The sequence below is a fragment of the Triticum urartu genome, chromosome 2A, assembly GCF_056163025.1.
Source record: "Triticum urartu cultivar PI428250 chromosome 2A, HENAU_Tu73, whole genome shotgun sequence".
NCBI classification, from domain to species: Eukaryota; Viridiplantae; Streptophyta; class Magnoliopsida; order Poales; family Poaceae; genus Triticum; species Triticum urartu.
In genome coordinates, this window is record NC_141874.1 from 749,920,697 (window position 1) to 749,941,254 (window position 20,558).

At 43.6% G+C, this 20,558-nt stretch overlaps 1 pseudogene; it reads right to left on the reverse strand.

The window, feature by feature from the left end:
- Nucleotides 1-2,140: 2,140 nt before the first annotated feature.
- The window catches only part of LOC125538398 (U-box domain-containing protein 19-like), a 32,025-nt pseudogene continuing 13,607 nt past the window's right edge, over nucleotides 2,141-20,558 (reverse strand).

The window sequence follows — 20,558 nt, forward strand, 5'->3', positions numbered from 1 at the left end:
ACTTTGCGGGAAAATCAACTTGTATAATTGTATTACACAATGAGCAGGATTAGAATCTAGTTAACATAGCTACACCACATCACTAGTAAAGTTGGAATATGTCTTATGAGTAATACAAGTGTCATGGCCTCCTCTCCGTAACAGTTAAATTTCATGCGCTAAGTAGGCATAGCGAAATCAACCCATGTTGTTTCTCACGGAAAGATTCACTGTTGCAAGTAATCAGACTCAACGACGATTGGTAAGGAGCCCCTGATTTGCAAGGGCCATACCCTCCATTACTGCCGATAGCTCAGCTTTGAAGTCATCATGACAAGCAGTTGCTGGCAAGATATAAAGATGATTGCCCGCATTGGTACTGAGCTTTACCCACCCCGGTTCGGAGGGAGAGGAAGCCGGTTCTACTCAAAGGATTCACGCTTGGCAGTAGTTGTTGGGCTTCCAAGTGAACGGGTTTGCATCAAGCGACCTCTCAGTTGAGAGACAAAGATATCAATCTGTCAAGCCAACACCCCTAGCCTTAGTCAAGCAGCACCTCAGAACAAATTAAGAACCCACTTGTGCACTGAACGGTTCTTGTGAGGTTATCTGTGTCACTAGCTTTGCTAATTGCAGATAATGTGTCAGAGTTATTTTTTACTTTTGAAATAATAAATTGCAGAAAATGAAGTAGATGTGAAAGTAGGTTGAAGAGTTTGTCACGGAGGGAATTGGACCGGGGTTCTTAGGTTCACTAGTAGCATCTCTCAAAGCAGCGATGACACATAAACACAAGCACATGCATGTGTAATGGTCAATCAAATATTCATGACAAACATAGTATACGTTTGGATCATGTTATACATGCATTATGTCTATAATCTACTAAACTGATTACAATTGCATGTAATGGCTTCTACTCCACCCAAGGTGCTCAAAGGCCTCGAGAGAATGAGTGAACTATCATTTTATCCATGGCGAGGCAAATCCGTCTAAACTTTTCTTCTCTTAGCCCTCACCGAAAGCATTTTATAAATAGGCACCTACTCCATCTAATTTACACCACCCTTGTAAATCTCTTATATACACCAGATGGAACCAAGTGTCTAGATGATCATACTAAATAAATAAATTTTGTAAGCATAGCTGAATTGCCGATATGCTTCATTTGTCAGTGATTATTTTCAGTACCATGCATTTGTTGAATTTATTGCGGTATCTAATTTGGAACACATTGCAAATGGAACAAATTATACTCTACAGGGTTCTATAAGTATGCAAACCTAATAATACACTAGAAATCACTATTAAAATATTAACCAGACATTATTCTTTAGAAACCTCTCACATGATATTTAATGAAAATAAAGTATACATGAACATATGCATATACAGACATATATGTAGTTGCGCACTATGTAGTTTGTTTTCAATTGTCACAAAATAAATTCAAAAATAACTTATGGCACATCACTTAATTCAAATTTAGCATAAACAAAGTGACCGCTCATATATATTACAACTCACAACGATGAACACCGATTAACAATACCTACTAAATTATGTGATTAACTATACCAACTAAAATTAAAGTTATACTCTTTAATACAATAGTAAGATAAAAATAAAAATAAATAAATATAAAAGTTTAGTATAAACTATCAATTTTATTTTGCTCTCTGCCTCCGGCGACTCTCCTGCGCGTCTTGTTGCTCCAGTGCAGAGTGAATGAGGTGGATTGGAACGAGAAAAGGATGCGACGGGGTGGTGGGCTGTTAAAAAGCAAGTGATGGCGCACTCCAAGTTTCTTTACCCACTCACCGACATATGGGCCCATTTATCGGTTGGGTCAACATATGATGGAGACGGTACACGAGAGCCAACAGTCGTAGAGGTGGCAGCCGATCAGAGGACGCTCTCTGGCTTGGTTGCAGTTTGTTTTTCTTTAGGGGCTTCCTTAGGACTTAACCGAAATTTTTAATTGAATCAACAACAACAACCACGGAATCAACGAGTATTTATGGATGGGAAAATTCACAAAAGGTCACTAAAATTGTTTTGGAACTCACTTTGGTCCCTCTACTTCAAAATACACAAAATACAATCACTAAACTTGCTAGAGAGGTTCACATACGATCCTTGATATGTTTTTGTGTACGTATTAGCATACGTGGCGCTGTTGTGGGACAACGTGGCGTTGACCGGACATGTGGCTTAAATAGCAGGAATACACATGTACTAGAGTTTTTCTTTTTGCAAAGTGAGTCAGAGGGATGGCGTGGGCGATGATCGCGTATAGCGCGGACATCAGCCTAGTCATCTTTCCCATCAGGGCGATGACCTTATCCCCTCTGTGCCAGCACATCGAGGCCAACAACGCCATGTAGTGGTCCTTCCCGATCGAGACGCCGACGCGCCTAGGAAGTTGACGAGGTCCGAGCTGGCAAGGTTGGCCGTCGCACCGGCCGGCTGCTCGGCAATCGTCGCGAGCAGAGCGACAGAGCCATCCACAAAGTCCTGACGGTCGTCGGAAAGGAGGTTGGCGAGCACGCTCACGGCGCTAGCGGACACGGCCTTCCCAATGTTGCTCGCGCTGTGGAGCACCCCGTGGAGGCTCACCAGTGCGTTCTTGCGGCCGCGGTAGGCGCCCTCCCTCATGAGGTGCACCAACTTCGGGATGGCCTCTAGGATGCGGTTGGTCCTAGTACTCGCTGTTCGGCGAGAGGTAGAACGGGATGGCCACCGCCTTCTGCCGCGCCTTGACCTTGGCCGCGACATTGAAGACATCAACGATGAGCCCGAGCCTGCCCGCCTCCACGAGCGTGCTTTGCCCGATCATGTGCTTTGAGAGGTTGAGGAGGCTGGCAATGGCGTTGTCCTGGACGGACGCGTCCGTCGAGGAAAGGAGGTGGAAGAGGCACAACATGGCGTTGGCCTCCACAAGGCACGCTGGTACACGTTGCGCTTCGCCAGCTTCAGGACCATGTACGTCGCCTTCTTTTGCTCCTCGGTGTAGAACTGCATGCACCAGTCAGTTTATCCAAGAGCTCAGGCTAATGGAAAAAAATGTGAAAATTGCGCAGCCGGGTCCTAAATTCAAGACCTCTCGGTTTTGATACTATGTAGAACTGCACGCATCAGCCAGTTCACCTTAAAGGTCAAGTTCATGGGGAAAGATGAGCTATGTATTATCAATACCTATTGGGCGGTACGTCACGAAAATTGCCCCCAAAGTTGCAAAATATTACCCACTAATGCCATCTATAAGTGATAAAAAATGTTTCACATAGGGTAACCCCCGGCTGGGCTGGCCCATGATGTAGGGACCTCCTATACTGCGCTCTTCGTGCTGAGAGAAGACGCAACCTGCCCGGTTGGGCTGGAGCATGTCCGGGCGGGCTGTTTTTTAAATTTGTTTTTTATTTTTATTTTTATTTTTTTACTTTAAATAATTTGGAAATTCAAAAAACTCCCAAAAAATAAAACAAATGAGAATTTTGAAATATTATTTTCATAAATAATAAAATATTTGTGGATTAAAAAATATTCGTGATTTATATTTGTTTTCCTTAGTTATAAGATGTTTGAAAATTCGAAAATAAGTGTTCGGAAAATCAAAAAATGTTCATGATTTTCAATTTTTTTTGTGTATTATAAAATGTTGATGAAATTGAACAAAATTTTGCCAATCCAAAAAAGTTTATGAATGAATAGATATCCTGAATATTCAAAAACTGTTCGTTACTTACAAAATAGTTTATTCATTCTTAAAATGTTTGCTGATTCAAAAAATGTTCATGCATTTTAAAAGATGTTCATTAAATAAAAAATGTTTATTAAATAGAAAAATGTTCATTAAATCAAAACAAATCTTTGTAAATTTAATAAATTATTTCACCAATTTCCAAAAATATATTTGTCAATTCTAGAAATGTTCGCCGATTCAAGAAATCTGTTTAAGCGAATGTTCACAAATTTTTAATAAATATTTGCAAATAATATAAAATGTTCATGAATTTAAGAAAAGTTTCCGTGGGTATGATTATACGATATGCATCACACAATCTCAGATTCATCTATTCAACCAACACAAAGGACCTCAAAGAGTGCCCCAAAGTTTCTACCGGAGAATCACGACGAAAACGTGTGCCAACCCCTATGCATAGGTTCATGGACGGAACCCGCAAGTTGATCACCAAAACATACATCAAGTGAATCACGTGATATCCCATTATCACCACAGATACGCACGGCAACACATACATCAAGTGTTCTCAAATCTTTAAAGACTCAATCCGATAAGATTACTTCAAAGGAGAAACTCAATTCATTACAAGAGAGAAGAGGGGGAGGAGAAACATAAGATCCAACTATAATAGCAAAGCTCGCGATACATCAAAATCGTGCCAAATCAAGAACACGAGAGAGAGAGAGAGATCAAACACATAGCTACTGGTACATACCCTCAGCCCCGAGGGAGAACTACTCCCTCCTCGTCATGGAGAGCACCGGGATGATGAAGATGACCACCGGAGAAGGATTGCCCTCTCCGGCAGGGTGCTGGAACGGGTCTAGATTGGTTTTCGGTGGCTACGGAGGCTTCTGGCGGCGGAACTCCCGATCTAATCTCCGTTCTGGAAGTTTTAGGTTACGTAGGTATATATGGGTGCAGGAGGTACGTCGGAGGAGCTACGGGGGTCCCACGAGGCAGGGGGGCGTGCCCTAGGAGGGGAGGGGGGCGCCCCCACCCTCGTGAGCACCTCCCGTATCTCCTGACATGGAGTCCAAGTCTATCCAGTGGCTTTCGTTCCAAAAATAACTTCTCCAGTTGATTTCGTTCCGTTTCGACACCGTTTGATATTCCTTTTCTTCGAAACACTGAAATAGGCATAAAACAACAAATCTGGGCTGGGCCTCCGGTTAATAGGTTAGTCCCAAAAATAATATAAAAGTAGAAAATAAAGCCCAATATTACCCAAAAAAGTAGATAATATAGCATGGAGCAATCAAAAATTATAGATACGTTGGAGACGTATCATTAAACGTCATCCGTAAATGGGTGGCTATTACTGCGGCTTACGGGTTCATGGAAAAGTGTGTCAAGTAATTTGATAGCTCAAGATTGGGATTTTCTCCTCCGACGATGGAGAGATATTCTCGGGCCCTCTCGGTGTTACGGTATCCATCATCGTCTGGCCAGACACAGTGTGATTTGATCACAGGGATGCCGGAATATGAAAACGAGAAAAGAGAACAAAACCGGTAATGAGGTAACTTGCATGGTGGACAAATTGTTCGTCCACAGGGATGCAATAAATCTCACCTCGGGTGTTTGTGACATATCGCGAAGCAACATGAATAGCCCACTGCAACTGGAGGTTCACTCGAATATTCATTCGTGTGAGTATAGGGGTCAATATGGGTGTCCACGGCTCCGATGTTGATCATTGATCAGAAAGTGTTCCGGTCATGTCTATGCTTCACCGAACCTATAGGGTCACATGCTTAAGGGTCATCTATCTGCTGAATACTAGACAGGGAGTCTGAGAGAAATTTGCCCAGAAAGTTTCGGAGACGTGGAAGAGTTCCGGAGAGAGAATAGCGAAATAGTTTCATAAAACCGAAAAGTTGTTTCGGGATATACCATTAAGTCAAATTGGTTTCGGGACACGCCTGATAATTCTTGGAGTGTGCCAGAATTATTCTGGAAACTTCTGGGAATTTTTCGGGATAAAAAACCGGAAATGTTCCGGAGCTGCCGATACCGGTTTGGTTGTTTTTTGCAGATGAAATTCACTAATCTGAAATTGTTTCGGAATGAATCCAAAATCATTTTAGTGGGTAATGTAATTATTCTAAGACCCACAGAAATATTTTTGGATTTAATGGACGCGAAAAATTGTCTTCATGAATAGTGAAAACGCATTCTTGTTTGCTTTTCGCAGATGAAATTCACTAAACCGAAATTGGTTCGGAACGCGTTGAAAATTATTTTAGTGGGTACTGGAAATGTCCTGAGCCCACATAAATATTTTCAGTTCGAACGGACGCTGAAAAATGTCATCGTGAATAGTGAAAGTGCTTTTTGCTTGGTTTCTTGAAGAAGCCACCTTGAGGGCCTTTTGGTATTATCCCCTTTGGCTTCTTGGAGAAGACACCCTTGGGCTTGGCCTATAAATAGGGGTGGAGGGGCTGCCTAAAGACACACTCTTGCTCTCATACAAATGCCATGCATGATCTGGCTCTCTTTCTCCCTCCCATCGAAATAGTTTCGTAGAGTCGAAAGATTGTCTAGGTTCCGGCAGGAACTAGTTCTGGACGGCGAAGCCCTGCCAGATAGATGACACCGTATGTGTGCAACTCTATAGAGAGATCGTAGTTTCGGTCTTAGTTCGAGAGTGCCTCCCGAAGGGCTCTCCGTGTGACCGTCCGAGTTTCAAAGGTCCTCCCAAAGGGCTGTTCGCGACACCGTCCGGGGGACTGTCCGACCACCTCCCGGAGGGCTGTCCGAGGGACAGATTAGGGTATACATCCTCGCGGTTGGGAGGTTGTAAATCCTAGCTGCGGGGATCTGCACCGCCGATCTTCATCGACTCTACTTCCTGCTGTGCTACAAGTCGGTAACGAAAAAGATCAAACCATGTATGCAGTCCCCATAGTGGTCCTGGGCTGGTGCGTAGGTCCGAATTTTTTTGTTTTCAGCTGTGTTACCCTACAGTGGCATCATGAGCCGTGCTATGCGTATATGCAGGTTGCGATCTGGAATACATAGAGATGTATGGGTGTTGCACAATATAATTAGGTAATAGATGAGTTCTATTACTAAAAATTATTTGTGCGGGTAGCTGATGAAATCTGTTACCCGATGTTCTTGTTGCTTCCCTTGAATTTGTATAATCCTGATCTTGACGGCATGGTGGAATCTCACAAAGTTCTGGCAATCTGCCATCCTTTCATGCTGCTCCTGAGTATGCTGATTGACAGATCAACGAAGTGCTAACAGTTCTTTAGGTTCCACCATAGTTAAAGAAAGATGGATGTTTCGCAAACGAAAGGGCAATGCAGATATGATCTGCACGGGGGTCATGTGTATGACGAAGTTTAGTATGGGGTTCGAGATTTTATTATCTCGTGCTTCATACACCCCGCAAAGTTAATCTAGCGACTTGAATTATCATACTTGATGATGGACGTTGGTAGCTTCGATTTGTTTCGAAGCCTTAGAAGCCACGAAAAACAAGTTTTTGCATGAACCGATTAGAGGCGTCTAACTTGGTTTTGTAGGAGGGTTTGCATATGCATGTGATGTGGTATAGCAGTGCTCATAATAATTTGATTATGGATGAGATAACTATATAATGTAATTAACATGACCTGCGTTTCATGATTCATCATGATGGCTGGAGCCATATGATTGTCACTTAAATGACCTGCGTGTCAACCTTAAGTAATGCACTTATTTTATTAGCTATAGAGATAGCAATATTATCTGGTGCATCGACAAGGTGGTGGCAATCTTGTTGGGGAACATAGTAATTTCAAAAAAAATCCTACGCACACGCAAGATCATGGTGATGCATAGCAACGAGGAAAGAGTGTGATCTACGTACCCTTGTAGACCGACAGCGGAAGCGTTAGCACAACGCGGTTGATGTAGTCGTACGTCTTCACGGCCCGACCGATCAAGCACCGAAACTACGACACCTCCGAGTTCTAGCACACGTTCAGCTCGATGACGATCCCCGGACTCCGATCCAGCAAAGTGTCGGGGTAGAGTTCCATCAGCACGACGGCGTGGTGACGATCTTGATGTACTACCGTCGCAGGGCTTCGCCTAAGCACCGCTACAATATTATCGAGGATTATGGTGGAATGGGGCACCGCACACGGCTAAGAATATGATCACGTGGATCAACTTGTGTGTCTAGGGGTGCCCCTGCCCCCGTATATAAAGGAGCAAGGGGAGGAGGCCGGCCGGCCCCTATTGGCGCGCCAGGAGGAGTGCTCCTCCTAGTAGGAGTAGGACTCCTACTAGGAGGGGGAAGGAAGTGGGGAGGGAGAAGGAAAGGGGGGCGCCGCCCCCCTCTCCTAGTCCAATTCGGACCAGGGGGGAGGAGGCACGCGGCCCACCCTGGCTGCCCCCCTCTCTCTCTCCACTAAGGCCCATATGGCCCATTACTTCTCCCAGTAGGGTTCCGGTAACCCTCTGGCTCTCCGGTTTTCTCCGAAATCACCCGGAATACTTCCGGTGTACGAATATAGCCGTGCAATATATCAATCTTTATGTCTCGACCATTTCGAGACTCCTCGTTATGTCCGTGATCACATCCGGGACTCCGAACTAACTTCGGTACATCAAAACTCATAAACTCATAATATAACTATCATCGAAACCTTAAGTGTGCGGACCCTACGGGTTTGAGAACAATGTAGACATGACCAAGACACATCTCCGGTCAATAACCAATAGCGGAACCTGGATGCTCATATTGGCTCCTACATATTCTACGAAGATCTTTATCGGTCAGACCGCATAACAACATACGTTGTTCCCTTTGTCATCGGTATGTTACTTGCCCGAGATTTGATCGTCTGTATCTCAATACCTAATTCAATCTCGTTACCGGCAAGTCTCTTTACTCGTTCCGTAATACATCATCTCGCAACTAACTCATTAGTTGCAATGCTTGCAAGGCTTGTGTGATGTGCATTACCGAGAGGGCCCAGAGATACCTCTCCGACAATCGGAGTGACAAATCCTAATCTCGAAATACGCCAACCCAACATGTACCTTTGGAGACACCTGTAGAGCTCCTTTATAATCAGCCAGTTACGTTGTGACGTTTGGTAGCACACAAAGTGTTCCTCCGGCAAACGGGAGTTGCATAATCTCATAGTCATAGGAACATGTATAAGTCATGAAGAAAGCAATAGCAACATACTAAACGATCGGGTGCTAAGCTAATGGAATGGGTCATGTCAATCACATCATTCTTCTAATGATGTGATCCCGTTAATCAAATAACAACTGTTTTGTTCATGGTTAGGAAACATAACCATCTTCGATTAACGAGCTAGTCAAGTAGAGGCATACTAGTGACACTCTGTTTGTCTATGTATTCACACATGTATTATGTTTCCGGTTAATACAATTCTAGCATGAATAATAAACATTTATCATGATATAAGGAAATAAATAATAACTTTATTATTGCCTCTAGGGCATATTTCCTTCAGTCTCCCACTTGCACTAGAGTCAATAATCCAGTTCACATCACCATGTGATTCAACACTAATAGTTCACATCACCATGGGATTAATACCCATAGTTCACATCGTCATGTGACCTATACCCAAAGGGTTTACTAGAGTCAGTAATCTAGTTCACATCGTTTATGTGATTAACACCCAAAGAGTACTAAGGTGTGATCATGTTTTGCTTGTGAGATAATTTTAGTCAACGGGTCTGTCACATACAGATTCGTAAGTATTTTGCGAATTCTATGTCTACAATGCTCTGCATGGAGCTACTCTAGCTAATTGCTCCCACTTTCAATATGTATCTAGATCGAGACTTAGAGTCATCCAGATCTGTGTCAAAACTTGCATCGACGTAACCCTTTATGACGAACCTTTTGTCACGTCCATAATCGAGAAACATATCCTTATTCCACTAAGGATAATTTTGACCGCTGTCCAGTGATCTACTTCCTAGATCACTTTTGTACTTCCTTGCCAACAACAGTGTAGGGTATACAATAGTTCTGGTACACAGCATGGCATACTTTATAGAACCTATGGCTGAGGCATAGGGAATGACTTTCATTCTCTTTCTATCTTCTGCCGTGGTCGGGTTTTGAGTCTTACTCAATTTCACACCTTGTAACACAGGCAAGAACTCTTTCTTTGACTGTTCCATTTTGAACTACTTCAAAATCTTGTCAAGGTATGTACTCATTGAAAAAAACTTATCAAGCGTCTTGATCTATCTCTATAGATCTTGATGCTCAATATGTAAGCAGCTTCACCGAGGTTTTTCTTTGAAAAACTTCTTTCAAAACACTCCTTTATGCTTTGCAGAATAATTCTACATTATTTCCGATCAACAATATGTCATTCACATATACTTATCAGAAATTCTGTAGTGCTCCCACTCACTTTCTTGTAAATACAGGCTTCACCGCAAGTCTGTATAAAACCATATGCTTTGATCATCTCATCAAAGCGCATATTCCAACTCCGAGATTCTTGCACCAGTTCATAGATGGATCGCTTGGAGCTTGCACATTTTGTTAGCACCTTTAGGATTGACAAAACCTTCTGGTTGTATCATATACAAATAAATCCATTAAGGAATGCAGTTTTGTTTATCCATTTGCCGGATTTCATAAAATGCGGCAATTGCTAACATGATTCGGACAGACTTAAGCATAGATACGAGTGAGAAACTCTCATCGTAGTCAACACCTTGAACTTGTCGAAAACCTTTTTGCGACAATTCTAGCTTTGTAGATAGTAACACTACTATCAGCGTCGGTCTTCCTCTTGAAGATCCATTTAATCTCAATGGCTCGCCGATCATTGGGCAAGTCAATCAAAGTCCATACTTTGCTCTCATACATGGATCTCATCTCAGATTTCATGGCCTCAAGCCATTTTGTGGAATTTGGGCTCATCATCGCTTCCTCATAGTTTGTAGGCTCGTCATGGTCAAGTAACATGACCTCCAGAACTGGTTTACCGTACCACTCTGGTGCGGATCTCACTTTGGTTTTACCTACGAGGTTCGGTAGTAACTTGATCTGAAGTTACATGATCATCATCATTAGCTTCCTCACTAATCGGTCTAGTAGTCACAGGAACAGATTTCTGTGATGAACTACTTTCCAATAAGGGAGCAGGTACAGTTACCTCATCAAGTTCTACTTTCCTCCCACTCACTTCTTTCGAGAGAAATTCCTTCTCTAGAAAGGATCCATTCAAAGCAACGAATATCTTGCCTTCAGATCTGTGATAGAAGGTGTACCCAACATTTTCTTTTGGGTATCCTATGAAGACGCACTTCTCCGATTTGGGTTTGAGCTTATCAGGTTGAAACTTTTTCACATAAGAATTGCAACCTCAAACTTTAAGAAACGACAACTTAGGTTTCTTGCCAAACAATAGTTCATACGGTGTTGTTTCAACGGATTTAGATGGTGCCCTATTTAACGTGAATGCAGCTGTCTCTAATGCATAACCCCAAAACTATAGTGGTAGATCGGTAAGAGACATCATAGATCGCACCATATCTAATAAAGTACGGTTATGACGTTCGGACACACCATTACATTGTGGTGTGCCAGGTGGCGTGAGTAGTGAAACTATTTCACATTGCTTTTAACTGAAGGCCAAACTCGTAACTCAAATACTCTTCTCTACGATCAGATCGTAGAAACTTTATTTTCTTGTTACGATGATTTTCACTTCACTCTGAAATTCTTTGAACTTTTCAAATGTTTCAGACTTATGTTTCATCAAGTAGATATACTCATATCTGCTCAAATCATATGTGAAGATCAGAAAATAATGATACCTGTCGCGAGCCTCAATATTCATCAGACCACATACATCATTATGTATGATTTCCAACAAATCTGTTGCTCGCTCAATTGTTCCGAAGAACAGAGTCTTAGTCATCTTGCCCATGAGGCATGGTTCGCAAGCATCAACTGATTCATAATCAAGTGATTCTAAAAGCCCACCAGCATGGAGTTTCTTCATGCGCTTTACACCAATATGACCTAAACAGCAGTGCCACAAATAAGTTGCACTATCATTATTAACTTTGCATCTTTTGGTTTCAATATTATGATTATGTGTATCACTACGATCGAGATCCAACGAACTATTTTCATTGGGTGTGTAACCATATAAGGTTTTATTCATGTAAACAGAACAACAATTTATTCTCTTACTTAAATGAATAACTGTATTACAATAAACATGATCAAATCATATTCATGCTCAACGCAAACACCAAATAACACTTATTTAGGTTCAACACTAATCCCGAAATTATAGGGAGTGTGCGATGATGATCATATCAAACTTGGAACCACTTCCAACACACATCGTCACTTCACCCTTAACTAGTCTGTGTTTATTCTGCAACTCCCATTTCGAGTTACTAATCTTAGCAACTGAACTAGTATCAAATGCTGAGGGGTTGCTATAAACACTAGTAAAGTACACATCAATAACATGTATATCAAATATACTTATGTTCACTTTGCCATCCTTCTTATCCACCAATCACTTCGGGTAGTTCCGCTTCCAGTGACCAGTCCCTTTGCAGTAGAAGCACTTAGTCTTAGGCTTAGGACCAGACTTGGGCTTCTTCACCTGAGCAGCAACTTGCTTATTGTTCTTCTTGAAGTTCCCCTTCTTCCCTCTGCCCTTTTCTTGAAACTAGTGGTCTTGTCTACCATCAACACTTGATGTTTTTTCTCGATTTCTACCTTCGTCAATTTCAGCATTACGAAGAGCTTGGGAATCGTTTCCGTTATCCCTTGCATATCATAGTTCATCACGAAGTTCTACTAACTTGGTGATGGTGACTAGAGAATTCTGTCAATCACTATTTTATCTGGAAGATTAACTCCCACTTGATTCAAGTAATTGTAGTACCCAGACAATCTGAGAACATGCTCACTAGTTGAGCGATTCTCCTCCATCTTTTAGCTATAGAACTTGTTGGAGACTTCATATCTCTCAACTCGGGTATTTGCTTGAAATATTAACTTCAACTCCTCGAACATCTCATATGTTCCATGACGTTCAAAACGTCTTTGAAGTCTCGATTCTAAGCCGTTAAGCATGGTGCACTAAACTATCAAGTAGTCATCATATTGAGCTAGCCAAACGTTCATAACGTCTGCATCTGCTCCTGCAATAGGTCTGTCACCTAGCGGTGCATCAAGGACATAATTCTTCTGTGCAGCAATGAGGATAAACCTCAGATCACGGATCCAATCCGCATCATTGCTACTAACATTTTTCAACACAATTTTCTCTAGAACATATCAAAATAAACACAGGGAAGCAACAACGCGAGCTATTGATCTACAACATAATTTGCAAAATACTACCAGGACTAAGTTCATGATAAATTTAAGTTCAATTAATCATATTACTTAAGAACTCCCACTTAGATAGACATCCCTCTAATCCTCTAAGTGATTACGTGATCCAAATCAACTAAACCATGTCCGATCATCATGTGAGATGGAGCAGTTTCATTGGTGAACATCACTATGTTGATCATATCTACTATATGATTCACGCTCGACCTTTCGGTCTCCGTGTTTCGAGGCCATATCTGTATATGCTTGGCTCGTCAAGTATAACCTGAGTATTCCGCGTGTGCAACTGTTTTGCACCCATTGTATTTGAACGTAGAGCCTATCACACCCGATCATCACGTGGTGTCTCAGCACGAAGAACTTTCGTAACGGTGCATACTCAGGGAGAACACTTCTTGATAATTAGTGAGAGATCATCTTAAAATGCTACCGTCAACCAAAGCAAGATAAGATGCATAAAAGATAAACATCACATGCAATCAATATAAGTGATATGATATGGCCATCATCATCTTGTGCTTGTGATCTCCATCTTCGAAGCACCATCGTGATCACCATCGTCACCGGCGCGACACCTTGATCACCATCGTAGCATCATTGTCGTCTCGCCAATCTTATGCTTCCACGACTATCGCTACCGCTTAGTGATAAAGTAAAGCATTACAACGCAATTGCATTGCATACAATAAAGCGACAACCATATGGCTCCTGCCAGTTGCTGATAACTTGGTTACAAAACATGATCATCTCATACAATAAAATTTAGCATCATGTCTTGACCATATCACATCACAACATGCCCTGCAAAAACAAGTTAGACGTCCTCTACTTTGTTGTTGCAAGTTTTACGTGGCTGCTACGGGCTTAAGCAAGAACCAATCTTACCTACGCATCAAAACCACAACGATAGTTTGTCAAGTTGGTGCTGTTTTAACCTTCGCAAGGACCGGGCGTAGCCACACTCGGTTCAACTAAAGTTGGAGAAACTGTCACCCGCTAGCCACCTTTGTGCAAAGCACGTCGGGAGAACCGGTCTCGCGTAAGCGTACGCGTAATGTCGGTCCGGACCGCTTCGTCCAACAATACCGCCGAACCAAAGTATGACATGCTGGTAAGCAGTATGACTTATATCGCCCACAACTCACTTGTGTTCTACTCGTGCATATAACATCAACACATAAAACCTAGGCTCTGATACCACTGTTGGGAAACGTAGTAATTTCAAAAAATTTCCTACGCACACGCAAGATCATGGTGATGCATAGCAACGAGGAAAGAGTGTGATCTACGTTCCCTTGTAGACCGACAGCGGAAGCGTTAGCACAACGCGGTTGATGTAGTCGTACGTCTTCACGGCCTGACCGATCAAGCATCGAAACTACGGCACCTCCGAGTTCTAGCACACGTTCAGCTCGATGACGATCCCCGGACTCCGATCCAGCAAAGTGTCGGGGTAGAGTTCCGTCAGCACGACGGCGTGGTGACGATCTTGATGTACTACCATCGCAGGGCTTCGCCTAAGCACCGCTACAATATTATCGAGGATTATGGTGGAAGGGGGCACCGCACACGGCTAAGAATATGATCACGTGGATCAACTTGTGTGTCTAGGGGTGCCCCCTACCCCCGTATATAAAGGAGCAAGGGGAGGAGGCCGGCCGGCCCCTATTGGCGCGCTAGGAGGAGTCCTCCTCCTAGTAGGAGTAGGACTCCTACTAGGAGGGGGAAGGAAGTGGGGAGGGAGAAGGAAAGGGGGGCGCCGCCCCCCTCTCCTAGTCCAATTCGGACCAGGGGGGAGGAGGCGCGCGGCCCACCCTGGCTGCCCCTCTCTCTCCACTAAGGCCCATATGGCCCATTACTTCTCCCGGTAGGGTTCCGGTAACCCTCTGGCTCTCCAGTTTTCTCCGAAATCACCCGGAATACTTCCGGTTTTGAATATAGCTGTCCAATATATCAATCTTTATGTCTCGACCATTTCGAGACTCCTCATTATGTCCGTGATCACATCCGGGACTCCGAACTAACTTCGGTACATCAAAACTCATAAACTCATAATATTGTTGGAAATATGCCCTAGAGGCAATAATAAAAGCATTATTATTATATTTCCTCATTCATGATAATTGTCTTTATTCATGCTACAATTGTGTTATCCGGAAATCGTAATACATGTGTGAATAACAGACACCAACATGTCCCTAGTAAGCCTCTAGTTGACTAGCTCGTTGATCAACAGATAGTCATGGTTTCCTGACTATGGACATTGGATGTCATTGATAATGAGATCACATCATTAGGAGATGATGTGATGGACAAGACCCAATCCTAAACATAGCACAAGATCGTATAGTTCGTTTGCTAGAGTTTTCCAATGTCAAGTATCTTTTCCTTAGACCATGAGATCGTGTAACTCCCGGATACCGTAGGAGTGCTTTGGGTATACCAAACGTCACAACGTAACTGGGTGACTATAAAGGTAGACTACGGGTATCTCCGAAAGTGTCTGTTGGGTTGACATGAATCAAGACTGGGATTTGTCACTCCGTGTGACGGAGAGGTATCACTGGGCCCACTCGGTAATGCATCATCATAATGAGCTCAAAGTGACCAAGTGTCTGGTCACGGGATCATGCATTACGGTACGAGTAAAGTGACTTGCCGGTAACGAGATTGAACGAGGTATAGGGATACCGACGATCGAATCTCGGGCAAGTAACATATCGATTGACAAAGGGAATTGCATACGGGGTTGATTGAATCCTCGACATCGTGGTTCATCCGATGAGATCATCGTGGAGCATGTGGGAGCCAACATGGGTATCCAGATCCCGCTGTTGGTTATTGACCGGAGAGTCGTCTCGGTCATGTCTGCTTGTCTCCCGAACCCGTAGGGTCTACACACTTAAGGTTCGGTGACGCTAGGGTTGTGAAGATATGTATATGCAGTAACCCGAATATTGTTCGGAGTCCCGGATGAGATCCCGGACATCACGAGGAGTTCCGGAATGGTCCGGAGGTAAAGAATTATATATAGGAAGTGCTATTTCGGCCATCGGGACAAGTTTCGGGGTCACTGGTATTGTACCGGGACCACCGGGAGGGTCCCGGGGGTCCACCGGGTGGGGCCACCTATCCCGAAGGGCCCCATGGGCTGAAGTGGGAGGGAACCCAGCCCAAAGTGGGCTGGGGCGCCACCCCCCAAGGGCCCATGCGCCTAGGGTTGGGGGGGAACCCTAAGGGGGGCGACCCCTTGCTTGGGGGGGAAGCCCCCCACCCCTTGGCCGCCGCCCCCCTAGGAGATCCCATCTCCTAGGGCCGGCCACCCCCCCTTGGCACCCCTATATATAGTTGAGGAGAGGGGAGGACTTCATACCTTAGCTTTGGCGCCTCCCTCTCTCCCCGTTACGTCTCTCCCTCGTAGTATAGGCGAAGCCCTGCTACTGTGACGCCCTGCATCCACCACCACGCCGTCGTGCTGCTGGATCTTCATCAACCTCTCCTCCTCCCCTTGCTGGATCAAGAAGGAGGAGACGTCTCCCGTCCCGTACGTGTGTTGAACACGGAGGTGCTGTCCGTTCGGCGCTTGGTCATCGGTGATTTGGATCACGTCGTGTTCGACTACATCATCACCGTTCTTTGAACGCTTTCGCACGCGATCTACAAAGGTATGTAGATGCATCTGATGACTCGTTGCTAGATGAACTCCTAGATGGATCTTGGTGAAACGAGTAGGAAAATTTTTGTTTTCTGCAACGTACCCCAACAGTGGTATCAGAGCTAGGTCTATGCGTAGTTCTTCTTGCGCGAGTAGAACACAATTTGTTGTGGGCGTAGATTTGTCAACTTTCTTGCCGCTACTAGTCTTTTCTTGCTTCAGCGGTATTGTGGGATGAAGCGGCCCGGACCAACCTTACACGTACGCTTACGTGAGACCGGTTCCACCGACTAACATGCACTAGTTGCATAAGGTGGCTGGCGGGTGTCTGTCTCTCCCACTTTAGTTGGAGCAGATTCGATGAACAGGGTCCTTATGAAGGGTAAATAGAAGTTGACAAATCACGTTGTGGCTTTAACGTAGGTAAGAAGACGTTCTTGCTAGAACCCTAATTCAGCCACGTAAAACTTGCAACAACAATTAGAGGACGTCTAACTTGTTTTTGCAGCAAGTGGTTTGTGATATGATATGGCCAAAGTTGTGATGAATGATGAATGATCTATATGTGATGTATGAGATGTTCATGCTATTGTAATAGGAATCACGACTTGCATGTCGATGAGTATGACAACCGGCAGGAGCCATAGGAGTTGTCTTTATTCTTTTATATGACCTGCGTGTCATTGAGAAACGCCATGTAAATTACTTTACTTTATTGCTAAACGCGTTAGCCATAGTAGTAGAAGTAATAGTTGGCGAGCAACTTCATGGAGACACGATGATGGAGATCATGGTGTCAAGACGGTGACAAGATGATCATGGAGCCCCAAGATGGAGATCAAAGGAGCTGTGTGATATTGGCCATATCATGTCACGTTTATTATTTGATTACATGTGATGTTTATCATGTTTTGCATCTTGTTTACTTAGAACGACGGTAGTAAATAAGATGATCCCTCATACTAATTTCAAGAAGTGTTCCCCCTAACTGTGCACCGTTGCGACAGTTCGCTATTTTAAAACACCACGTGATGATCGGGTGTTTTATTCAGACGTTCACATACAACGGGTATAAGACAGATTTACACATGCAAACACTTAGGTTGACTTGACGAGCCTAGCATGTACAGACATGGCCTCGGAACACAGAAGACCGAAAGGTCAAGCATGAGTCGTATAGAAGATACGATCAACATGAAGATGTTCACCGATGTTGACTAGTCCGTCTCAAGTGATGATCGGACACGACCTAGTTAACTCGGATCATGTAATACTTAGATGACTAGAGGGATGTCTAATCTAAGTGGGAGTTCATTAATAATTTGATTAGATGAACTTGATTATCATGAACTTAGTCTAAAATATTTTTACAATATGTCTTGTAGATCAAATGGCCAACGTAGTCCTCAACTTCAACGCGTTCCTAGAGAAAACCAAGCTGAAAGACGATGGCAGCAACTATACGGACTGGGTCCGGAACCTGAGGATCATCCTCATAGCTGCCAAGAAAGATTATGTCCTACAAGCACCGCTAGGTGATCCACTCGTCCCACAGAACCAAGACGTTATGAACGCTTGGCAGACACGTGCTGATGACTACTCCCTCGTTCAGTGCGGCATGCTTTACAGCTTAGAGCCGGGGCTCCAAAAGCATTTTGAGAGACATGGAGCATATGAGATGTTCGAAGAGCTGAAAATGGTTTTTCAAGCTCATGCTCGGATCGAGAGATATGAAGTCTCTGATAAGTTCTTCAGCTGTAAGATGGAGGAAATAGTTCTGTCAGTGAGCACATACTCACTATGTCTGGGTTGCATAACCGCTTGTCTCAGCTGGGAGTTAATCTCCTGGATGATGCGGTCATTGACAGAATCCTCCAGTCGCTTCCACCAAGCTACAAGAGCTTTGTGATGAACTTCAACATGCAGGGAATGCAAAAGACCATTCCTGAGTTGTTCTCAATGCTGAAATCAGCGGAGGTAGAAGTCAAGAAGGAACATCAAGTGTTGATTGTCAATAAAACCACTAAGTTCAAGAAAGGCAAGGGTAAAAAGAACTTCAAGAAGGACGGCAAGGAGGTTGCCGCGCCCGGCAAGCAAGCTGCCGGGAAGAAGCCAAAGAATGGACCCAAGCCCGAGACTGAGTGCTTTTATTGTAAGGGAAGCGGTCACTGGAAGCGGAACTGCCCTAAATACTTAGCAGACAAGAAGGCCGGCAAAACAAAAGGTATATGTGATATACATGTAATTGATGTGTACCTTACTAGTGTCCGTAGTAGCTCCTAGGTATTTGATACCGGTGCAGTTGCTCACATTTGTAACTCAAAGCAGGGGCTGCGGAATAAGCGGAAACTGACAAAGGACGAGGTGACGATGCGCGTCGGGAATGGTTCCAAGGTCAATGTGATCGCCGTCGGCACGCTGCCTCTATATCTACCTTCGGGATTAGTTTTAAACCTTAATAATTGTTATTTAGTGCCAGCTTTGAGCATGAACATTGTATCGGGATCTCGTTTAATTCGAGATGGCTACTCATTTAAATCCGAGAATAATGGTTGTTCTATTTATATGAGAGATATGTTTTATGGTCATGCTCCTATGGTGAATGGTTTATTCTTTATGAATCTCGAACGTGATACTACACATGTTCATAATGTGAGTACCAAAAGATGTAAGGTTGATAATGATAGTCCCACATACTTGTGGCACTGCTGCCTTGGTCACATAGGTGTCAAACGCATGAAGAAGCTCCATGCAGATGGACTTTTAGAGTCTCTTGATTATGAATCATTTGACACATGCGAACCATGCCTCATGGGTAAGATGACCAAGACTCCGTTCTCAGGAACAATGGAGCGAGCAACCAACTTATTGGAAATCATACATACTGATGTGTGCGGTCCAATGAGTATTGAGGCTCGCGGTGGCTATCATTATGTTCTCACCCTCACTGATGACTTGAGTAGATATGGGTATATCTACTTAATGAAACACAAGTCTGAAACCTTTGAAAAGTTCAAGGAATTTCAGAGTGAGGTTGAAAATCAACGTGACAGGAAAATCAAGTTTCTACGATCAGATCGTGGAGGAGAATACTTGAGTCATGAATTTGGCACACACTTAAGAAAATGTGGAATAGTTTCACAACTCACGCCGCCTGGAACACCTCAGCGTAACGGTGTGTCCGAACGTCATAATCGCACTCTATTAGATATGGTGCGATCTATGATGTCTCTTACCGATTTACCGCTATCTTTTTGGGGCTATGCTTTAGAGACTGCTGCATTCACTTTAAATAGGGCTCCGTCGAAATCCGTTGAGACGACACCGTATGAATTATGGTTTGGGAAGAAACCTAAGCTGTCGTTTCTAAAAGTTTGGGGTTGTGATGCTTATGTCAAGAAACTTCAACCTGAAAAGCTCGAACCCAAGTCGGAAAAATGCGTCTTCATAGGATACCCAAAAGAAACTATTGGGTACACCTTCTACCTCAGATCCGAAGGCAAGATCTTTGTTGCCAAGAATGGGTCCTTTCTAGAGAAAGAGTTTCTCTCAAAAGAAGTTAGTGGGAGGAAGGTAGAGCTTGATGAAGTATTACCTCTTGAACCGGAAAATGGCGCAACTCAAGAAAATGTTCCTGAGGTGCCTGCACCGACTAGAGAGGAAGTTAATGATAATGATCAAGATACTTCTGATCAAGCTCCTACTGAAATTCGAAGGTCCACAAGGACACGTTCCGCACCAGAGTGGTACGGCAACCCTGTCTTGGAAATCATGTTGTTAGACAACGGTGAGCCTTCGAA